We start from the raw sequence: 22,381 nt of genomic DNA on the forward strand, positions 1-22,381 counted from the left end.
TTATGGCGGTTTTGGAGCAGTGGCTTCTTCCTTGTTGAGCGGCCTTTCAGGTTATGTCGATATAGGACTAGTTTTACTGTGGATATAGATACTTTTGTACCTGTTTCCTTCAGCATCTTCACAAGGTTTTTTACTGTTGTTCTGGGATTGATTTGCACTTTTCGCACCAAAGTACGTTCATCTCTAGGAGACAGAACGCATCTCCTTCCTGAGTGGTATGACAGCTGCGTGGTCCCATGGTGTTTATACTTGCGTACTATTGTTTGTACAGATGAACGTGGTACCTTCAGGCGTTTGGAAATAGCTCCAAGGATGAACCAGACTTGTGGAGGTCTATAATGTTTGGCTGATTTATTTTGATTTTCCCATGATGTCAAGCAAAAAGGCACTGAGTTTGAAGGTAGGCCTTGAAAGACATCCACAGGTACACCTCCAATTGACTCAAATGATATAAATTAGCCTATCAGAAGTTTCTAAAGCCATTCCATCATTTCCTGGAATTTTCCAAGCTGTTTTAAGGCACAGTCAATTTAGTGTATGTAAACATCTGACCCACTGGAATTGTGATACAGTGAATTATAAGTGAAATAATCTGTCTGTAAACAATTGTTGGAAAAATTACTTGTGTCATGCACAAAGTAGATGTCCTAACCGACTTGCCAAAACTATAGTTTGTTAACAAGAAATGTGTGGAGTGGTTGAAAAACAAGTTTTAATGACTCCAACCTAAGTGTATATACACCTCCGACTTCAACTGTAAGTAGGACACGTGACATCCCGGCAACTTTGAGAAAAAACACTTTATACCGGAGTTATCTCAAGATGGCTATACATATTCATGCAATGAGGCTAATAGCATTGCATCTCTCTCCATTGAATACAGGTGGTTGATGTCAACAACCCCCATCAAATAATAAAAAAAATGTATTACAATAATGAGATGTATCCACCAATCCAAAGAACGGATAGGCGGGAGCGAGGCAGCCCGCAGTTCCGCTTTGTGGACAACGACTACAATTGTTCTAGCGGAGAGACATGTATCTTGTCAATATATTCATAATCTTTGTTAAAGGTAATATGCAGAATCGCTACGCCATTTCCTGGTTGCTAAAATTCTAATAGTTTCTCTAATTTCAATTAATTTGACAAAACAAGCAACGTATAGGCCTAGTGTAAAGAATCATTGTACCATCTATACCGCTGTGAAGTATATTTTCAATAACCCAAAGGGTGCATTTGTAAATTCACTCTGGCTATCTCCTCCAATTTCAGAGCACTCTCCTCTGTGCGCTTTCTGAGCGCAGAATAACTGTGGAATTTACAAATGCGCAACACCCATTGAGGGTGAGTTCGTAAATTGTGCCTGAGTGCGCTCAGAGTATGCTCTGCGGTTCGTAAATTCAGAGCATTGTAAGATTGTCCATTCTTAAATTCAGAGGGTTCGCTCTCGGAGCATTCAGAGTGCACACTGGACGCTCTGGCCAAGGAGTAGGGTTGATCCGAGCTCACAACAGCAGTGAAGCACTCAAGCTAACTGGCTAAAGTTGGCTAGCTTGCTAGCAACTTCCAGACACAAATGAGAGAACACCTCACTCTGACCATTTTACTCACCTTAGCAGAGCTGGCTTTGGTGACTGTAACTGTGCTGCTTGCAACAATTTAATTAAGTTTTTCCCCCAACTTTTACTGGCATTGGCCATATTCAACGGGTGTTAAGCGTTCGTAACTTAATCAGTTATTCTACGCTCTGGCACATTTAGACGAGAGTGCTCTGATATCGCAGTAGATAGACAGAGTGAATTTACCAAACACACCCAAAATAATGTATTTTCAGCTTTTTGAAGCTGGTGTACAAAACCAAAAGTAAAAGACACAAAAACGAAATGTAAGAAAGGGAAGCATAGAAATAGCTCACATAGAACAAATCTACCGCTTCTTAGACTTGCCTTCAACGAGATTGACATATCTATAACTCACATTTCTATGTGCATTTGGTCAGTCTCCCAGAAAATGACATATTGCAGCTTTAAATATTGTATTAATCAAATGTAAAAAAAAAAAATAATAATACAAAAAAAATGTATATTAATATATATCACATTACACATTTAGTAATGGCACAATGATATTTTGACTTCATGCTCAGTAACACTTTTATATGACTTAAGTACATTATTTTATCAATAGGAGCGGGGAAAAAGGTGCTTGTTGTTGTGCAAAGCACAACAATGTCTGCATTAATGATAAGTAATCAATTATAGGTGGCACTTCTAAAAGCCTTTTTCACACAATAGCTGCTGAATTTGCGACATAACTTTTCTTTAATTTTGATCAGTTACAAGTAGGGTTGCAAAGGGTCATAAATTTGCCAAAAATGTTCCATGGGAAGTTAAGCCCGGGAATTTGGAGAATTCTGCTTAAATTCATCAAAAAAGTTAGCTTATAACAGTGAACCTTTTGTGGGATACACATTAGGCAATTCTAGGTCTTGTGGCATATTTTGGTTCAATGGAATTGCAACCCTCTGCATGCACAGTGCATTCTTCCATCACATGTGCAGTGCACTCCTCCATCACATGTACAGCTGATTCTCAAGATCTTGCACACATGAGCCAAGGACTACATGCTTTCTGGTAAGTTTGATTACAATACTGGGTGGGGTGAATATATTTTATACGACATACATTATTTTTTGTTGACTAGTAAATAGTAGCCTACAGCAAAGTGTGTTTAAATTATTTCTAACTTGTTAACAATTTCTGCTAGTTCATTTTTGCTGCCATGTGGGTTTTAGCTTGCTTGAGTCTGCTAACTGAGGAGTGTTAATTCACCTCTTTCCATACATGTTTAATTTTAAAACATTTATTTTACAATGAAGTTGTTTAATCTAACTGCTTAACAATTTATCTGAACATGGAATTGTATTTGTTTTTTTTGGCATTTTTTTCCCTCGTCTTTACAAGAAAATGACACGCAATTGCTCAAGCAATTTCTCCAACTGTCAACACATTCAAATGAATAGAGGATATCTACCTGGAGACGCGCTGGTTGGGAATTGTGTGGAGGTGCGCGTTCGTGTGTGTGGTTTCAGAGCTGCATACCTACTGTATGTCACAATGGGACAGCGAACTATCATGTCTCAGCATCTGTGGACTATGATTTACGCTTTAGCAGCAGTAGGACGAGCAATATCCACCGTTATAGTACGGATGAAGCCTGAGCTGGAATGTGAAGCTGAAGCTGGTTAGCCTTAGAAAATGTCTGTGCTATCCGGGATCTTTGGGACATCCCTACCCCATTGAAGTAGAACTTTAAAATGGTTAAGGTCAGTTAAAGGTTATGGTTAAGGTTATAGTAAGGGTAGGTGTTAAGGATAGGGTTTAAGGGAACGTCCCAAGGACCCTGGATAGTACTGACCAAAATCCTTAGTAGATCCAGGCAGAGATATTTTTGATTAGATGGGAAACTCCATTGGAAGGAGTAAATGGGAGTCAATTGGGCACTAGCTTGAAATCTCAACATTAACATGAATAACGTGAAGCTAAAACATTACAAATATTTTCCAGAGACGTGAGATAATTAACTTGTTCTCTGTAATATCATATAGCTTTGAAATCGTGACATTACATACTTAAAAGGAAAATAATAGGCAGGTTTCTCAACTCATGGTGCCTTTAATTATTATTATTTTTAATATAACCTTTATTTAACTAGGCAAGTCAGTTAAGAACACATTCTTATTTACAATGACTGCCTACACATCTGAGACATCTGGGAACTCTGAAAAAAACAAAGTCAAGTTCATGGTCAGTGATCTTCAGGTCGGAGAGTCAGAGTTGTAAAAGGATGCCAGTGTTTCCAACTTGGAATTCAGAGTTGTATGACCGTTTAAAACGATTTTCCCAGTTGGAGATAGTTTTTTCCACGAGTTCCCAGTTGATTTGAACGCACTGAAGTCGGAAGTTGAAGATTTCCGAGTAGATATGAACAAGGCATCGTACCTTTTAAGAAACGATTACGTGACAATTCCCTTAGCAACTGAGTGACGCAGAATGACAACGGGAACACGATTGGTCTACAGTCTGCTGGGCGGAGCATTAATTTACCGATGGATTCTTATTTCTTCCTTTTCTAATATCTCTGGTAGATCCATATTGCATCTTATGTGCGCAAAGGCCCGACAAATGTGTACACTCTGATTGGAAGAGCAAGACCGACAAAAGCACCCACTGTAGCCAATCAACGCACACACCAAACAAGTACACTCGAATCAGATTGGACCGTTGTCACTCTTGGGCTGCTGGCAATGCTCATATAGTCGCATTCTACGAAAGATCTTTGAAATTGGATCACATACCGGTACATCACCACTAGCTACCTTAATTGACTCAAAGGTGAGTGAACATCAATGTTACTACCAAAGAACGATATTAATAATCATATAATTTTTATTTTTGAGTATTTTTTTGACTGATTCAGAACACTCCATCATTCCTCACGCGTGGCGCTTGAACATCATAGCGCTCTGTCTCTTTCCTACTTTTTCTAATCTATTACAGTGTTATGTTATAGGGTTCATTGATTGTGTGGTGTCATGTAGAGTGACTTGACCATCTGAAACAATTGAGTGACATGAACGAGCATGATGAAATACCATTTACAGTAGCATCATCAGTCGCGCCAAGGTAGCCTACTGTAGCCAAGGCGGACAATGGTGGAGTCATATTACGCTGGCTTGGGATGAACCGGGCAATGTCCCGTCAAGTCATCGGGCGAATGTGGGGCGGGAGGAGCACCTATCTCATATGGTAATCTGCGCCGATTGGTCATGGTGTCAACATGGCAGAATGGTGCATCGTCCAGAAACATGCAACATCTATTTTCCATGAAATAAATGTTGACTTCAAACTATTTTCATTGGGAAGGCAGATAAATCGTTTTTTTCAAAAGCAATGACTTTTGTTTTTAGGCGTCTTCGCTATCGGCCAGAGTGGAGCACCTGGCTCACGACCGGGACGCATTCCTGTTCCAAAACGAATGCAATCACTTTTAACCCGGCTAAACTCCTCCCACTGGGGTAACCCGGGCCAGATAAACGAACCTCCTCAGTGTACAATGCGGCGATTGCATCATCTATCTCATAAACATTTTGTAGCCTAACAAAAAGTATAATTTGACATGCTGGTGAATGGAAGATGTATGGCATTTAGTAGCCTACGACGGAAGGTAAAAAAGTGTTGCTTACAATAGAAAGGAGACATAATAGCAGCTATCAATTTGATGTCAGAATTTATCTTTAGATCTAATGTTACTTAAGGTTTTTTTTAATAGTTTAGTCTGCACAGGTTTGTCTGTGCACTTTATTACAGGTTTGTCTGTCCACTTTATCTAATGCTGAATAGATGACTGACACTTGAACAGATTGACACTAAACCTATAATCAATAACTAGAATCAGAAATGGTATGGCAACTGCTTGGCCTCTGACCGCAAGACACTACAGAGGGTAGTGTGTACGGCCCAGTACATCACTGGGGCCAAGCTTCCTGCCATCCAGGACCTCCATACCAGGCGGTGTCAGAGGAAAGCCCTAAAAATGACCAAAGACTCCAGCCACCCAAGTCATAGACTGTTCTCTCTGCTACCACACGGCAAGCAGTACCGGATCGCCAAGTCTAGGTCCAAAAAGGCTTTTTAACAGCTTCTACCCACAAGCCATAAGACTCCTGAACAACTAATTAAATTGTTACCCGGACAAATTAGCATTGACCCACCCCCCACCTCCATTTTTACGGTGCTGCTACTTTCTGTTTATTGTCTATGCCAAGCCACTTTACCTCTACCTACATGTACATATTACCTCAATTACCTCGACTAACCTGTGCCCACACTCACTGATGCTGTACCGGTACCCCCTGTATATAGTCTCGCTACTGTTATTTTAAAAACATATATATTTTTTTACTTCAGTTTAATTAGTAAATACTTTCTTAACACAAATTTTTCTTAAAACTGCATTGTTGGGTAAGGGCTTATAAGTAAGCATTTCACTGTATGGTCTACATCTGTTGTATTCGGCGCATGTGACAAATACAATTTGATTCGATTTTTTGAAATATGTATACACCATTAAATCAGTACTGGCTAGATAGTGTAGCCTTTAATTGCAAAACATTTTACATTTGCAAATGGTATATTGGATTGTGGGAAATGACGTGCTTTAAATCCCACTGTGTACACTGATGTAAGACCAGTGCATTCTGGTTTTGCCTTTAGATAGTAGTTCTCCCTTTATAGGATAAATGTAGGAAAACATAATTTTTTAATGATCCAATATAGCTGGCAGACTAAATTACTATTCATTGAGGCTAAATTCACAATCTGGCACTCATACCATCAGGGCCACCTAATCATCCCCAGCTTCCAATTGGCTCATTCATCTCCCCTCCTCTCCCCTGTATCTATTCCCCAGGTCATTGCTGTAAATGAGAATGTGTTCAGTCAACTTTCCTGGTAAAATAAGGGTTAAATAAGTACAAGAAAAAACTAATATGATCCTTGGAAAAATGTGTAAGACATCATTTAGTCTGTCAGAAAGCCCTATCAGTTTACCTATAGCAGGGATGGGCAACTGGTGGCCCCCCGTTTGTAGGCCACAGATCAATTCTCTTCGCATTCAAGAGGGGGACCACTAAAATGTTTTGCTTGCAAGTAGAGAGTGGGCAGGGCACTCAACAAAACGTACCCTAGGGCCCCCAAAAGGCTAGGACCGGCTCTGACTTCATGTTTGGGTATGAATGGATGGGTGGGTACGCAGACCCGCAATCCACTGCGGCCCCTCAATGATGAATTCAGATTTTTTTTGTGGCCCAGAACCATTCAAAGTTTCCCATCCCTGACCTATAGATAGGCTATTCTAAAGTGGTACAGTTCTCCGAGACCTCACTGTTTACGCATTGTGTTCAATACATATTTTCCCAGTCTGAGCCCAGTTGTCTTGAACGCACTGAATTGTGAGATTTCCGAGTTTCCACTTGTTTTGAACACAGCAGAAGTCATGCTGGTTTGACAACATGGCCAATGTATTCAACCTTTTCTGCTCCATGGTGTTGCGTGTGAATGTTTATGCTTTTAAGCTTGGAAAAGAGACCCTATCAGACAGATGTTTTAAATCCTTAAACCCAGACTTGGATCACACACCCTCTCCACCGAATAGGTGGCAGGGGAAGCAAAATAGTGATTGCTTTGCGATGTTATCAATTATCCACTGATTCTTTCCAAACCACTCGTTGTTGAATTTGCGATTTCCGACATGTTGTGTAATGTTTATGGCCGATGAGTACCGATGAGTACCGATGAGTACCGATGAGTACCGATGAGTACCGATGAGTACCGATACGCTTTATCTATTATTTCTCTTCATATGACTCAGATTAAAAAGGATTTGCCAGTAGATTGTCGACGTGATTCATAATAATGACTGCTTGTCTAGTTTACTATCTAAAGTTTTGAAAGTATGATGTTGACATGATCAATCCAGATTATGATAATATCCGTCTGTGGTTACCAGGTTGCTAGCTAGCTAATGCTGTAACATGACTGAACAAGGTAAGCGGCTCGTGAACGGCCTGCAACATGGTTTATGAAAATTAAAATGCGGTCCCGCCAATATGCGATAGAAAGACAAAAACTGTAATCTGGGTGACAACAGTTGAACAGTTTTGGCTAAAATAAGCTGTTTTCCCTGAAGTAATGCTTCAAGCCTTCCCTATGGCTCAGTTGGTAGAGCATGGTGTTTGCAATGCCAGGGTTGTGGGTTCGATTCCCACGGGGGGCCAGTACAAAAAAAAAATGTATGAAATGTATGCATTCACTACTGTAAGTCGCTCTGGATAAGTGTCTGCTAAATGACTAAAATGTAAGCATGATTGTCACGAATCTGCCCTCAGTGTATTTTCTATGGCGCTCAGAGGCTGCAGTACAGCGAAGTAATCGTTTGAAAAAGTATTATTGGCGTGATTCTTTCTCCTAGGAGCAATAGTGCTTCCAAATAAAAATTCCATGTAGCACAGCAAAATGTTTAGGAGCATATGCAAACAAAATGGTAGCACTGTAGAGCCCTGCATTACATACATTGAAATGTGCAGTATCTGTTTCTGCAGACTGTGTTCTCCCACTCAGTATTTGTTACAGCACATGGACACTCATATCCCCATGTGGTCTCTCTCTCCCCACAGCCCCAGCTGTTGTTGGGGGCTGTGTTGCAGGGCCAAACACCAACACCCCTGCTTTATAGAGGTATTCAAAAGAGCACACCTAGGGTATTATTAGTAGCTGTAGTAAATGGTAGTGTGTGTGGTGTTGCTGTGTTGGTCTCGCCAACATCAGTGGCAGTAACTAAAGCTCAGAATGTTTAAGTTTCCTGGGTGTGCTCGCTGCAGCCTCATACTAAAGTACACAGTCTTGGAAAAGGTAAACACTGTTGCTTCTTATGCTGTTGTCTGTGTGGGCTGGTCTGCATCATGTGAAAACAGTCTGGACAACCCCTCCGCCCCTCTCTTCAATGTCACCTTACTAACACCTATCCAACCCATGAGCCCCCTCACTTTCCATTTACTGTAACCATCATCCGCACCTACTGAGCACTGACTGACACTGGACGTCCATGGTAGAGGTCGACCGATTAATCGGAATGGTCGATTAATTAGGGCCGATTTCAAGTTTTCATAACAATCGGTAATCGGTATTTTTGGCCACCGATTTGCCGATTTTACATTTTTTAAATTTTATTAGTATTTTTTTTACACCTTTATTTAACTAGGCAAGTCAGATTAAGAACACATTCTTATTTTCAATGACAGCCTAGGAACGGGGGTTAACTGCCTTGTTCAGGGGGGATTCGGGGATTCGTTTTTGCAACCTTCCGGTTACTAGTCCAACGCTCTAACCACCTGCCTTACATTGCACTCCACGAGGAGCCTGCATGGCAGGCTGACTACCTGTTACGCGAGGGCAGCAAGAAGCCAAGGTAAGTTGCTAGCTAGCATTAAACTTATCTTATAAAAAACGATCAATCTTAACATAATCACTAGTTAACTACACATGGTCGATGATATTACTAGTTTATCTAACGTGTCCTGCGTTGCATATAATCGACGCGGTGCCTGTTAATTTCTCATTGAATCACAGCCTACTTCGACAAATGGGTGTTGATTTAACAAGCGCAATTGCGAAAAAAGCACTGTCGTTGCACCAATGTACCTAACCATAAACATCAATGCCTTTCTTTAAAATCAATACACAAGTATATATTTTAAACCTGCATATTTAGTTAATATTGCCTGCTAACATGAAATTGTGTCACTTCTTTTCCTCATTGCACGCAGTCAGGGTATATGCAATAGTTTGGGCCGCCTGGCTCGTTGCGAACTAATTTGCCAGAATTTTACGTAATTATGACATAACATTGAAGGTTGTGCAATGTAAGAAGAATATTTAGACTTAAGGATGCCACCCGTTAGATAAAATACGGAACGATTCCATATTTCACTGAAAAAAAAACTTTTCGTTTTCGAGATTATAGTTTCCGGATTCGACCATATTAATGACCTAAGGCTCGTATTTCTGTGTGTTATTATGTTATAATTAAGTCTATGATTTGATATTTGATAGAGCAGTCTGACTGAGCGGTGGTAGGCAGCAGCAGGCTCGTAAGCATTCATTCAAACAGCACTTTCGTGCGTTTTGCCAGCAGCTCTTCGCTGTGCTTCAAGCTGTTTATATGGGCGAGGAGAGGGAGGAGAGGGATGGAAGCTATACAAATGGTATAGAGAGAAATAGTCCTATAATTCCTATAATAACTACAACCTAAATCTTCTTAACTGGGAATATTGAAGACTCATGTTAAAAGGAACCACCAGCTTTCATATGTTCTGAGTAAGGCACTTAAACGTTAGCTTTCTTACATGGCACATATTGCACTTTTACTTTCTTCTCCAACACTTTGTTTTGCATTATTTAAACCAAATTGAACATGTTTCATTATTTATTTGAGTCTAAATTGATTTTATTGATGTATTATATTAAGTTAAAATAAGTGTTCATTCAGTATTGTTGTAATTGTCATTATTACAAATAAATAAAATCGGCCGATTAATCGGTATCGGCTTTTTTGGTCCTCCAATAATCGGTATTGGCGTAAAAAAAAATCATAATCGGTCGACCTCTAGTTCATGGACGTTGAAAAGTAGTTTACATTTTGTCAGTCAGCTCTGGCTGTGATTTCATTGTTTTTTGGGCCGGACCGTGGTTCAACGTCCACTGACGGCCTGTATTTGGCCCAAACAACAACGTCCATGATTGGTGACCAGACCAAATCTAAACCAATCATCGACGTCTATGTTTCAAAAGTTTGGACAGCACAGTACAGTACAGTAAAGAAAAGTACAGTACAGTACAGTAGATTACACTAGAGCAGTGGTTCTCAACTGGTTTTGCCTCGGGACCCAAATTGAACCAGGTTGTCTCAGTCGCGACCCAAGTTTCTTGTTGCGAAAAATAATCACCAAAATACAATCTGGAAAACAGTTTTTAATGCTATGTTGATAGTAAATGTAGCAATTACATGACAAGGGAACACCATTTCCACCTCTTTCATTTTGATCATTTTCTTGATGAAGAATGTTAATAAAGTCACTGGTTTGAAACCACAAAATCAACCAAAATAGCTCTGCTAAATTTTTTAATTTTATTTAAAAAAATGTATACTCCAGTCTGAACTTAAACAACTTAAACCAGGTAGAAAGTGTGTAGAAATGAAAATGAACATACATGTTTAATTAACTTAATCTCTGAAAAATGTTTCTTCAAATCACAGTATTTTCACAGCGATTAAGTTAATTAAACATGTATGTTCATTATCATTTCTACACACTTTCTACCTGGTTTAAGTCGTTTAAGTTCAGACTGGAGTATACATTTTTTTAAATAAAATTAAACAATTTACACACAATATATATATATATATTTGTTTTACTCCAACACCTGCGACCCATTCAAAACTTCATGGGACCCAAATTTGCAGTGATGGGTCAACGTATTATATTAACCCAAAATGTACTCTGCTCTAGTGCAGTGATTCTCCACGTTGCACCACAGACTGTCCAGGAGTTGGCGGATGCTTTAGTCCAGGTCTGGGAGGAGATCCCTCAGGAGACCATCCGCCACCTCATCAGGAGCATGCCCAGGCGTTGTAGGGAGGTCATACAGGCACGTGGAGGCCACACACACTACTGAGCCTCATTTTGACTTGTTTTAAGGACATTACATCAAAGTTGGATCAGCCTGTAGTGTAGTTTTCCACTTTCATTTTGAGTGTGACTCCAAATCCAGACCTCCATGGGTTGATAAATTGGATTTCCATTGATTATTTTTGTGTGATTTTGTTGTCAGCACATTCAACTATGTAAAGAAAAAAGTATTTAATAAGATTATTTCTTTCATTCAGATCTAGGATGTGTTGTTTAAGTGTTCCCTTTATTTTTTTGAGCAGTATATAATAAATAATCTTATTAAATAATTTTCTCTTTACATAGTTGAATGTGCTGACAACAAAATCACACAAAAATAATCAATGGAAATCCAATTTATCAACCCATGGAGGTCTGGATTTGGATAATCTTATTAAATACTTTTTTCAGCAAGAAGCCAACTTACCTTGGCTTCTTGCTGCACTCACGTAACAGGTAGTCAGCCTGCCGCACAGTCTCCTCTTGGAGTGCAATGTAATCGGCTACAATCAGTGTCCAAAAATGCGATTACCGATTGTTATGAAAACTTGAAATCGGCCCTAATTAATCAGCCATTCCGATTAATCGGTCATCCTCTAGTGTGGTGATGTAGTGCACATAAAATTGTATTTTTCATGAACTGAATAAAAATCCAATGTTCAATGTGTTTCAATCGCATTTTCAACTCTACCAATAGTTTTGTCACAAAAACTGTCGCGTTAAATAGCAAATGTGCCTACTCTGGTCTTGGCATGTGCGCTCTAGCCAACAGCTCGCAGATACAGTGTGTGTAGGCTTTGCAGGTAGGCTAGTCTACTGTCGTGGCCAAAAGTTTTGAGAAAGACACAAATATGAATTTTCCTAAAGTTTGCTGCTTCAGTGTCTTTAGATATTTTTGTCAGATGTTACTAAGGAATACTGAAGTATAATTACAAGCATTTCATAAGTGTCAAAGGCTTTTATTGACAATTATATGAAGTTCATGCAAAGAGTCAATATTTGCAGTGTTGACCCTTCTTTTTCAAGACCTCTGCAATCCACCCTGGCATGCTGTCAATTAACATCTGGGCCATATCCTGACTGATGGCAGCCCATTCTTGCATAATCAATGCTTGGAGTTTGTCAGAATTGGTGGGTTTTTGTTTGTCCACCCGCCTCTTGAGGATTGACCACAAGTTCTCAGTGGGATTAAGATCTGGGTAGTTTCTTGGCCATGGACCCAAAATATCGATGTTTTGTTCCCCGAGCCACTTAGTTATCACTTTTGTCTTATGGCAAGGGGCTCCATCATGCTGGAAAATGCATTGTTTGTCACTAAACTGTTCCTGGATGGTTGGGAAAAGTTGCTCTCGGAGGATGTGTTGGTACCATTCTTTATTCATGACTGTGTTCTTAGGCAAAATTGTGTCTGAGCCCACTCCCTTGGCTGAGAAGCAACCCCATACATGAATGGTCTCAGGATGCTTTACTGTTGGCATGACACAGGACTGATGGTAGCGCTCACCTTGTATTCTCCGGACAAGCTTTTTTCCGGATGCCCCAAACAATCAGAAAGGGGATTCATCAGAGAAAATTACTTTACCCCAGACCTCAGCAGTCCAATCTCTGTACCTTTTGTAGAGTATCAGTCTGTCCCTGATGTTTTCCCTGGAGAGAAGTGGCTTCTATGCTGCCCTTCTTGACACCAGGCCATCCTCCAAAAGTCTTCGCCTCATTGTGCGTGCAGATGCACTCACACCTGCCTGCTGCCATTCCTGAGCAAGCTCTGTACTGGTGGTGCCCCGATCCCACAGCTGAATCAACTTTAGGAGATGGCCCTGGCGCTTGCTTGACTTTCTTGGGCACCCTGAAGCCTTCTTCACAACAATTGAACCGCTCTCCTTGAAGTTCTTGATGATCCGATAAATGGTTGATTTAGGTGCAATCTTACTGGCAGCAATATCCTTGCCTGTTGAAGCCCTTTTTGTGCAAAGCAATGATGACGGCACGTGTTTCCTTGGTGGTAACCATGGTTCACAGAGGAAGAACATGGTTCACAGAAGAAGAACTGTTATTCGAACTGTCAGCATGACAGATTGATCTCCAGCCTTGTCCTCGTCAACACTCACACCTGTGTTAACGAGATAATCACTGACATGATGCCAGCTGGTTCTTTTGTGGCAGGGCTGAAATGCAGTGGAAATGTTTTGGGGGGATTCAGTTCATTTGCATGGCAAAGAGGGACTTTGCAATTAATTGCAATTCTTCTGATCACTCTTCATAACATTCTGGAGTATATGCAAATTGCCATCATACAAACTGAGGCAGCAGAGCTGGTGAAAATTAATATTTGTGTTATTCACAAAACTTTTGGCCACGACTGTACATTAAAATATTATGGATAAGAGCAAGAATGTTTTTATTTGTCAAAACTGCAGTTGATCATTGATCATCATGTCACCAGAATAAGACAGAATAAGACTCTCAACATTTATTGGAAAGGAGCATCAAGCTCATACCATTAACTTTCACCACCATGTGAAGTTCATCATCATTTATTTCATCTGTAGCCTAATTTAAGTTGCATGGTTTCCTGAGTGGTAGTGGGAGGACCATACACCATGTCATCGGGTGACTTCAAGTTTACTTCGATATGATGGTTATTATATCCATATTTGCCCATAAAGGCATTTCCACCCCTATTTATAGCATAATACATTTTACAGACACAAAAATATCACCATATAATAGGTTATGCTCAGCCAGGCAGAGGAGAAGCTGCTGTGTTCTGTTTGTTAACAACTTAACCAGCAGCTTTGGTAGGCTACTTATGTTTAAACCAAACGCTTTCAGTGACGTTGTACTCGCAGGAAAAGATGTCGGACCACTGTCGAGTGATAATAGATATTTGATTGAGTTGTTAACCCACACAATCTGACATTTTAAAGGCCCAGTGCAGACAAAACATTATTTCTCTGTGTTTTATATCTATTTTCATACTATGAAGTTGGAATAATACTGTGAAATGGTGATAATGCCCTTTTAGTGTAAGAGCTGAATGAAAAGAACGCCTGAAATTTCAGCCTGTTTTGGTGGGATGGAGTTTTGGCCTTCCATGGTGACATCACCATGCGGTAGTTTAGTTAATAGACCAATAAGAACGCGTTCCAAACCTCTCCACTCAGACCACTCGTAGACAGTCCTTCTTGCTTGAGAAATTGCCCTTTGCTAAGAAGCTATTTTTGTTTCATTTTGACAATTTTAATTCAAAACAATCACAGTAAGGTACTTAATTGTTACCCAGGAATGATTTGATCTTGAGATAGATGGCTGCATTGGACCTTTTAAAACAAAGTAGAAACATTGAACTTTTTTCTGTTAACCTATGTTAAACAAAAAACCATATAGTCTCGTGTTATACATTCATTCTAATAGCCATGTTGATGCAATGTTGAAAGGGTATCCTGAAATAACAAGGAAACAATGCTGACTCAACCATTCCTTACCTGCTGGGTAGTAGTAAGCTAAAGGACAGGATGATCTGCACTGTGAAGGTGACCTTGCTCCTCTTCCATCATCACCCAGAGCTAGAGTTCGCTGTGGACCATTTCTATGGTTGTTTTCTGATGTTGCTACATTACATTTACATTTACATTTAGCAGACACTCTTATCCAGAGCGACTTACAGTTAGTGCATTCATCTTCAGATAGCTCGGTGGGACAACCACATATCACAGTCATCGTAAGTACGTTTTCCCTCAATAAAGTAGCTATCAGCAAGTTCAGAGCTAATAAGAGGGAAAGGAGTCAAGTGCTGGTGTTACTGTAGTTCACGGAAGGCCAAGAGACTAGAGGTGGCAGAATGGAGTACTTGGGTTGAGGTGTAGGGTTTGAGCAGAACCTGAATGTAGGGAGGTGCAGTTCCTCTTGCTGCTCCGTAGGCAAGTACCATGGTCTTTTAGTGGATGCGAGCTTCGACTGGAAGCCAGTGGAGTGTGCGGAAGAGTGGGGGGAAATGGGAGAACTTGGAAAGGTTGAACACCAGGCGGGCTGCAGCGTTCTGGATAAGTTGCAGGTGTTTGATGGCACAAGCGGGGAGCCCAGCCAACAGCGAGTTGCAGTAGTCCAGACGGGCGATGACAAGTGGCTGGATTAGGACCTGCGCTACTTCCTGTGTGAGGTAGGGTCGTACTCTACGAATGTTGTAGAGAATGAACCTGCAGGAGCAAGTCACTGCTTTGATGTTTGCAAAGAACGACAGGGTGTTGTCCAGGGTCACGCCAAGGTTCTTTGCACTCTGGGAGGGGGACACTGTGGGGTTGTCAACTGTGATGGAGAGGTCTTGGAGCGGGCAGGCCTTTCGCCAGGAGGAAGAGCAGCTCCATTTTGTTGCGGTTGAGCTTGAGGTGGTGGGTCGACATCCAAGCTGAGATATCTGCCAGGCATGCAGAGATGCGTGTCGCCACCTGGGTATCAGAAGGGGGGAAGGAGAAAGGTAGTCGAATGTCATCCGCATAGCAGTGATAGGAGAGACCATGTGAGGATATGACGGAGCCGAGTGACTTGGTGTATAGTGAGAAGAGGAGAAGGCCTAGAACCAAGGCCTCCTCCAACCCTAGGGGCTGAGTGGCTAGGGTTGGAGGAGAGGGAGACCATCAGGGTAAGGGATGAGTGGTTAGGGTTGGAGGAGAGGGAGATCATCAGGGTAGGGACTGAGTGGCTAGGGTTGGAGGAGAGGGAGACCATCAGGGTAGGGGCTGAGTGGTTAGGGTTGGAGGAGAGGGATACCATCAGGGTAAGGGCTGAGTGGCTAGGGTTGGAGGAGAGGGAGACCATCAGGGTAGGGGATGAGTGGTTAGGGTTGGAGGAGAGGGATACCATCAGGGTAGGGGCTGAGTGGCTAGGGTTGGAGGAGAGGGATACCATCAGGGTAGGGGCTGAGTGGCTAGGGTTGGAGGAGAGGGATACCATCAGGGTAGGGGCTGAGTGGCTAGGGTTGGAGGAGAGGGAGATCATCAGGGTAGGGGCTTAGTGGCTAGGGTTGGAGGAGAGGGAGATCATCAGGGTAGGGGCTGAGTGGCTAGGGTTGGAGGAGAGGGAGATCATCAGGGTAGGGGCTGAGTGGTTATGGTTGGGGGAGAGGGAGATCATCAGGGTAGGGGCTGAGTGGTTAGGGTTGGGGGAGAGGGAGATCATCAGGGTAGGGGATGAGTGGCTAGGGTTGGAGGAGAGGGATACCATCAGGGTAGGGGATGAGTGGTTAGGGTTGGAGGAGAGGGAGATCATCAGGGTAGGGACGGAGATGGAGATCATCAGGGTAGGGGCTGAGTGGCTAGGGTTGGAGGAGAGGGATACCATCAGGGTAGGGAATGAGTGGCTAGGGTTGGAGGAGAGGGATACCATCAGGGTAGGGACTGAGTGGCTCGGGTTGGAGGAGAGGGAGATCATCAGGGTAGGGGCTGAGTGGCTAGGGTTGGAGGAGAGGGAGATCATCAGGGTAGGGACTGAGTGGCTAGGGTTGGAAGAGAGGGAGATCATCAAGGATGGGATTTGAGTGGTTAGGGTTGGAGGAGAGGGAGACCATCTGGGTAGGGGCTGAGTGGCTAGGGTTGGAGGAGAGGGAGACCATCTGGGTAGGGGCTGAGTGGCTAGGGTTGGAGGAGAGGGATACCATCAGGGATGGGATTTGAGTGGTTAGGGTTGGAGGAGAGGGAGATCATCAGGGTAGGGAATGAGTGGCTAGGGTTGGAGGAGAGGGAGACCATCTGGGTAGGGGCTGAGTGGCTAGGGTTGGAGGAGAGGGAGATCATCAGGGTTGGGCTGAGTGGCTAGGGTTGGAGGAGAGGGAGATCATCAGGGTAGGGCCTGAGTGGCTAGGGTTGGAGGAGAGGGAGATCATCAGGGTAGGGGCTGAGTGGTTAGGGTTGGAGGACAGGGAGATCATCAGGGTAGGGAATGAGTGGTTAGGGTTGGAGGAGAGGGAGACCATCTGGGTAGGGGCTGAGTGGCAAGGGTTGGAGCAGAGGGAGACCATCTGGGTAGGGGTTGAGTGGTTAGGGTTGGAGGAGAGGGAGACAGAAAAGGGGGAAAAAGTAGTGATCAGAGACCTGGAGGGGGGTTGTAATGAGATTAGTAGGAGAACAGAGACCTGGAGGGGGTTGTCGTGAGATTAGTAGGAGAACAGAGACCTGGAGGGGGTTGTAATGAGATTAGTAGGAGAACACAGACCTGGAGGGGGGTTGTAGTGAGATTAGTAGGAGAACAGAGACCTGGAGGGGGGTTGTAGTGAGATTAGTAGGAGAACACAGACCTGGAGGGGGTTGTAATGAGATTAGTAGGAGAACACAGACCTGGAGGGGGTTGTAATGAGATTAGTAGGAGAACACAGACCTGGAGGGGGTTGTAATGAGATTAGTAGGAGAACAGAGACCTGGAGGGGGTTGTAATGAGATTAGTAGGAGAACAGAGACCTGGAGGGGGTTGTAATGAGATTAGTAGGAGAACACAGACCTGGAGGGGGTTGTAATGAGATTAGTAGGAGAACAGAGACCTGGAGGGGGGTTGTAATGAGATTAGTAGGAGAACAGAGACCTGGAGGGGGGTTGTAATGAGATTAGTAGGAGAACAGAGACCTGGAGGGGGGTTGTAATGAGATTAGTAGGAGAACACAGACCTGGAGGGGGGTTGTTGTGAGATTAGTAGGAGAACAGAGACCTGGAGGGGGTTGTAGTGAGATTAGTAGGAGAACAGAGACCTGGAGGGGGTTGTAAGGAGATTAGTAGGAGAACAGAGACCTGGAGGGGGTTGTAGTGAGATTAGTAGGAGAACAGAGACCTGGAGGGGGTTGTAATGAGATTAGTAGGAGAACACAGACCTGGAGGGGGTTGTAGTGAGATTAGTAGGAGAACACAGACCTGGAGGGGGTTGTAATGAGATTAGTAGGAGAACAGAGACCTGGAGGGGGTTGTAATGAGATTAGTAGGAGAACAGAGACCTGGAGGGGGTTGTAATGAGATTAGTAGGAGAACAGAGACCTGGAGGGGGTTGTAATGAGATTAGTAGGAGAACACAGACCTGGAGGGGGTTGTAGTGAGATTAGTAGGAGAACAGAGACCTGGAGGGGGGTTGTAATGAGATTAGTAGGAGAACACAGACCTGGAGGGGGGTTGTTGTGAGATTAGTAGGAGAACAGAGACCTGGAGGGGGTTGTAGTGAGATTAGTAGGAGAACAGAGACCTGGAGGGGGTTGTAAGGAGATTAGTAGGAGAACAGAGACCTGGAGGGGGTTGTAATGAGATTAGTAGGAGAACACAGACCTGGAGGGGGTTGTAGTGAGATTAGTAGGAGAACAGAGACCTGGAGGGGGTTGTAATGAGATTAGTAGGAGAACAGAGACCTGGAGGGGGTTGTAATGAGATTAGTAGGAGAACAGAGACCTGGAGGGGGTTGTAATGAGATTAGTAGGAGAACAGAGACCTGGAGGGGGTTGTAATGAGATTAGTAGGAGAACACAGACCTGGAGGGGGTTGTAGTGAGATTAGTAGGAGAACACAGACCTGGAGGGGGTTGTAATGAGATTAGTAGGAGAACAGAGACCTGGAGGGGGTTGTAATGAGATTAGTAGGAGAACAGAGACCTGGAGGGGGTTGTAATGAGATTAGTAGGAGAACAGAGACCTGGAGGGGGTTGTAATGAGATTAGTAGGAGAACAGAGACCTGGAGGGGGTTGTAATGAGATTAGTAGGAGAACACAGACCTGGAGGGGGTTGTAATGAGATTAGTAGGAGAACACAGACCTGGAGGGGGTTGTAATGAGATTAGTAGGAGAACACAGACCTGGAGGGGGTTGTAATGAGATTAGTAGGAGAACACAGACCTGGAGGGGGTTGTAATGAGATTAGTAGGAGAACACAGACCTGGAGGGGGTTGTAATGAGATTAGTAGGCGAACAGAGACCTGGAGGGGGTTGTAATGAGATTAGTAGGAGAACAGAGACCTGGAGGGGGTTGTAATGAGATTAGTAGGAGAACACAGACCTGGAGGGGGTTGTAATGAGATTAGTACGAGAACAGAGACCTGGAGGGGGTTGTAATGAGATTAGTAGGAGAACACAGACCTGGAGGGGGTTGTAATGAGATTAGTAGGAGAACACAGACCTGGAGGGGGTTGTAATGAGATTAGTAGGAGAACAGAGACCTGGAGGGGGGTTGTCGTGAGATTAGTAGGAGAACAGAGACCTGGAGGGGGTTGTAATGAGATTAGTAGGAGAACAGAGACCTGGAGGGGGTTGTAGTGAGATTAGTAGCAGAACACAGACCTGGAGGGGGGTTGTAATGAGATTAGTAGGAGAACAGAGACCTGGAGGTGGGTTGTCGTGAGATTAGTAGGAGAACAGAGACCTGGAGGGGGTTGTAATGAGATTAGTAGGAGAACACAGACCTGGAGGGGGGTTGTAGTGAGATTAGTAGGAGAACAGAGACCTGGAGGGGGTTGTAGTGAGATTAGTAGGAGAACAGAGACCTGGAGGGAGTTGTAATGAGATTAGTAGAAGAACAGAGACCTGGAGGGGGTTGTAGTGAGATTAGTAGGAGAACAGAGACCTGGAGGGGGTTGTAATGAGATTAGTAGGAGAACACAGACCTGGAGGGGGTTGTAGTGAGATTAGTAGGAGAACACAGACCTGGAGGGGGTTGTAATGAGATTAGTAGGAGAACAGAGACCTGGAGGGGGTTGTAATGAGATTAGTAGGAGAACAGAGACCTGGAGGGGGTTGTAATGAGATTAGTAGGAGAACAGAGACCTGGAGGGGGTTGTAATGAGATTAGTAGGAGAACAGAGACCTGGAGGGGGTTGTAATGAGATTAGTAGGAGAACACAGACCTGGAGGGGGTTGTAATGAGATTAGTAGGAGAACACAGACCTGGAGGGGGTTGTAATGAGATTAGTAGGAGAACAGAGACCTGGAGGGGGTTGTAATGAGATTAGTAGGAGAACACAGACCTGGAGGGGGTTGTAATGAGATTAGTAGGAGAACAGAGACCTGGAGGGGGTTGTAATGAGATTAGTAGGAGAACAGAGACCTGGAGGGGGTTGTAATGAGATTAGTAGGAGAACAGAGACCTGGAGGGGGTTGTAATGAGATTAGTAGGAGAACACAGACCTGGAGGTGGGTTGTAGTGAGATTAGTAGGAGAACAGAGACCTGGAGGGGGTTGTAATGAGATTAGTAGGAGAACACAGACCTGGAGGGGGTTGTAATGAGATTAGTAGGAGAACAGAGACCTGGAGGGGGTTGTAATGAGATTAGTAGGAGAACAGAGACCTGGAGGGGGTTGTAATGAGATTAGTAGGAGAACACAGACCTGGAGGGGGTTGTAATGAGATTAGTAGGAGAACAGAGACCTGGAGGGGGTTGTAATGAGATTAGTAGGAGAACACAGACCTGGAGGGGGTTGTAATGAGATTAGTAGGAGAACACAGACCTGGAGGGGGTTGTAATGAGATTAGTAGGAGAACAGAGACCTGGAGGGGGTTGTCGTGAGATTAGTAGGAGAACAGAGACCTGGAGGGGGTTGTAATGAGATTAGTAGGAGAACAGAGACCTGGAGGGGGTTGTAGTGAGATTAGTAGGAGAACACAGACCTGGAGGGGGGTTGTAATGAGATTAGTAGGAGAACGGAGACCTGGAGGGGGTTGTAATGAGATTAGTAGGAGAACACAGACCTGGAGGGGGTTGTAATGAGATTAGTAGGAGAACACAGACCTGGAGGGGGTTGTAATGAGATTAGTAGGAGAACACAGACCTGGAGGGGGTTGTAATGAGATTAGTAGGAGAACAGAAACCTGGAGGGGGTTGTAGTGAGATTAGTAGGAGAACAGAGACCTGGAGGAGGTTGTAGTGAGATTAGTAGGAGAACACAGACCTGGAGGGGGGTTGTAATGAGATTAGTAGGAGAACAGAGACCTGGAGGGGGGTTGCAGTGAGATTAGTAGGAGAACACAGACCTGGAGGGGGTTGTAATGAGATTAGTAGGAGAACACAGACCTGGAGGGGGGTTGTAGTGAGATTAGTAGGAGAACACAGACCTGGAGGGGGGTTGTAGTGAGATTAGTAGGAGATTGGGTGTTTGCAAGCTAAGAAAATGTTAAGTGCGTTGGGATCTGTACGAGATTGTCTCGATTTATGAGTTTGAACTCCATCAATTTAGTAAGAATGTCTTACTTTCCTGGACCCTTTTACTTCATATGTGATTACTGATTATCACATATCATGGTCTGTCAGTCACGTGAGTAGGGATGTGAAGGCTTTTAAAACATTCAGAAATGCAAGAGCCTTAAAATGATACAGTTGAGTTTTGCTTGTTTTAGTGCTCTTGAATGTTAGTGCTCTTGAATACAGATGGCCAATCCAGTTGAGTATGAACAGAATGTACAAATGAACCCTGGACAGAGCATTGTTCCCCACATTGGACATTTGTTTGGTCAAAGTTGCTGTGCATTTCGTCCATTTTGACCTGTTAGGTTTTCTACACGATCGTTCCCACCTGCAATCCCTGAGAAGACTGCTATTTCAAAAGTACTTTGCTTATTTGTTCAAGCTGTACAGAAAGGGAGAGTTGTCATTGTTATCCAATAGAGTAATCAGGATAAGTCGTGTGTGTCTGTGTATGCAGAGCTAGGCTAATCGGACCTTTTAAAAGAGACCCACAGGCAGAGACCGAGGTTTCGTGCTTTACACTCTAGTCTCTGCAGTGCGTAGCCTATATAGGCAACCTGTGTGGAAGTCTGGGCTGCAGTGTGTAGGCCTGTTGGGGGAGCGTTCTATTCTCCCTGGCAGTATTCACCTGAACATATCTTGGCTTGTCCTTGTTATGTAAGGACAGGAATGGTAATAATGTATAAATAAATGGAATGTAACCACATTGGGTGTGTTATTTTTCATAGATCTGCATATTAGCTGAGAAGGGTAGTACATTTTACTACGACTGTGGCTCAGTTGGTAGAGCATTGTGTTTACAACGCCAGGGTTGTGGGTTCGATTCCCACGGGGGACCAGTACGGAGAAAACAATTATGAAATGTATGCATTCACTACTGTAAGTCGCTCTGGATAAGAG

At 43.3% G+C, this 22,381-nt stretch overlaps 1 protein-coding gene across 1 annotated transcript in view; it reads left to right on the top strand.

Moving 5' to 3' along the window:
• Window positions 1–4,142: 4,142 nt before the first annotated feature.
• Window positions 4,143–22,381, top strand: part of LOC115156315 (cystathionine beta-synthase) — a 33,321-nt gene continuing 15,082 nt past the window's right edge. The window contains exon 1 of the mRNA XM_029703788.1: window positions 4,143–4,394. The gene's annotated coding sequence lies outside the window, so the exon portion shown is untranslated. The remainder of the gene's footprint in view (window positions 4,395–22,381) is intronic.

The sequence above is a fragment of the Salmo trutta genome, chromosome 20 (genome assembly GCF_901001165.1).
Source record: "Salmo trutta chromosome 20, fSalTru1.1, whole genome shotgun sequence".
Taxonomy (NCBI): domain Eukaryota; kingdom Metazoa; phylum Chordata; class Actinopteri; order Salmoniformes; family Salmonidae; genus Salmo; species Salmo trutta.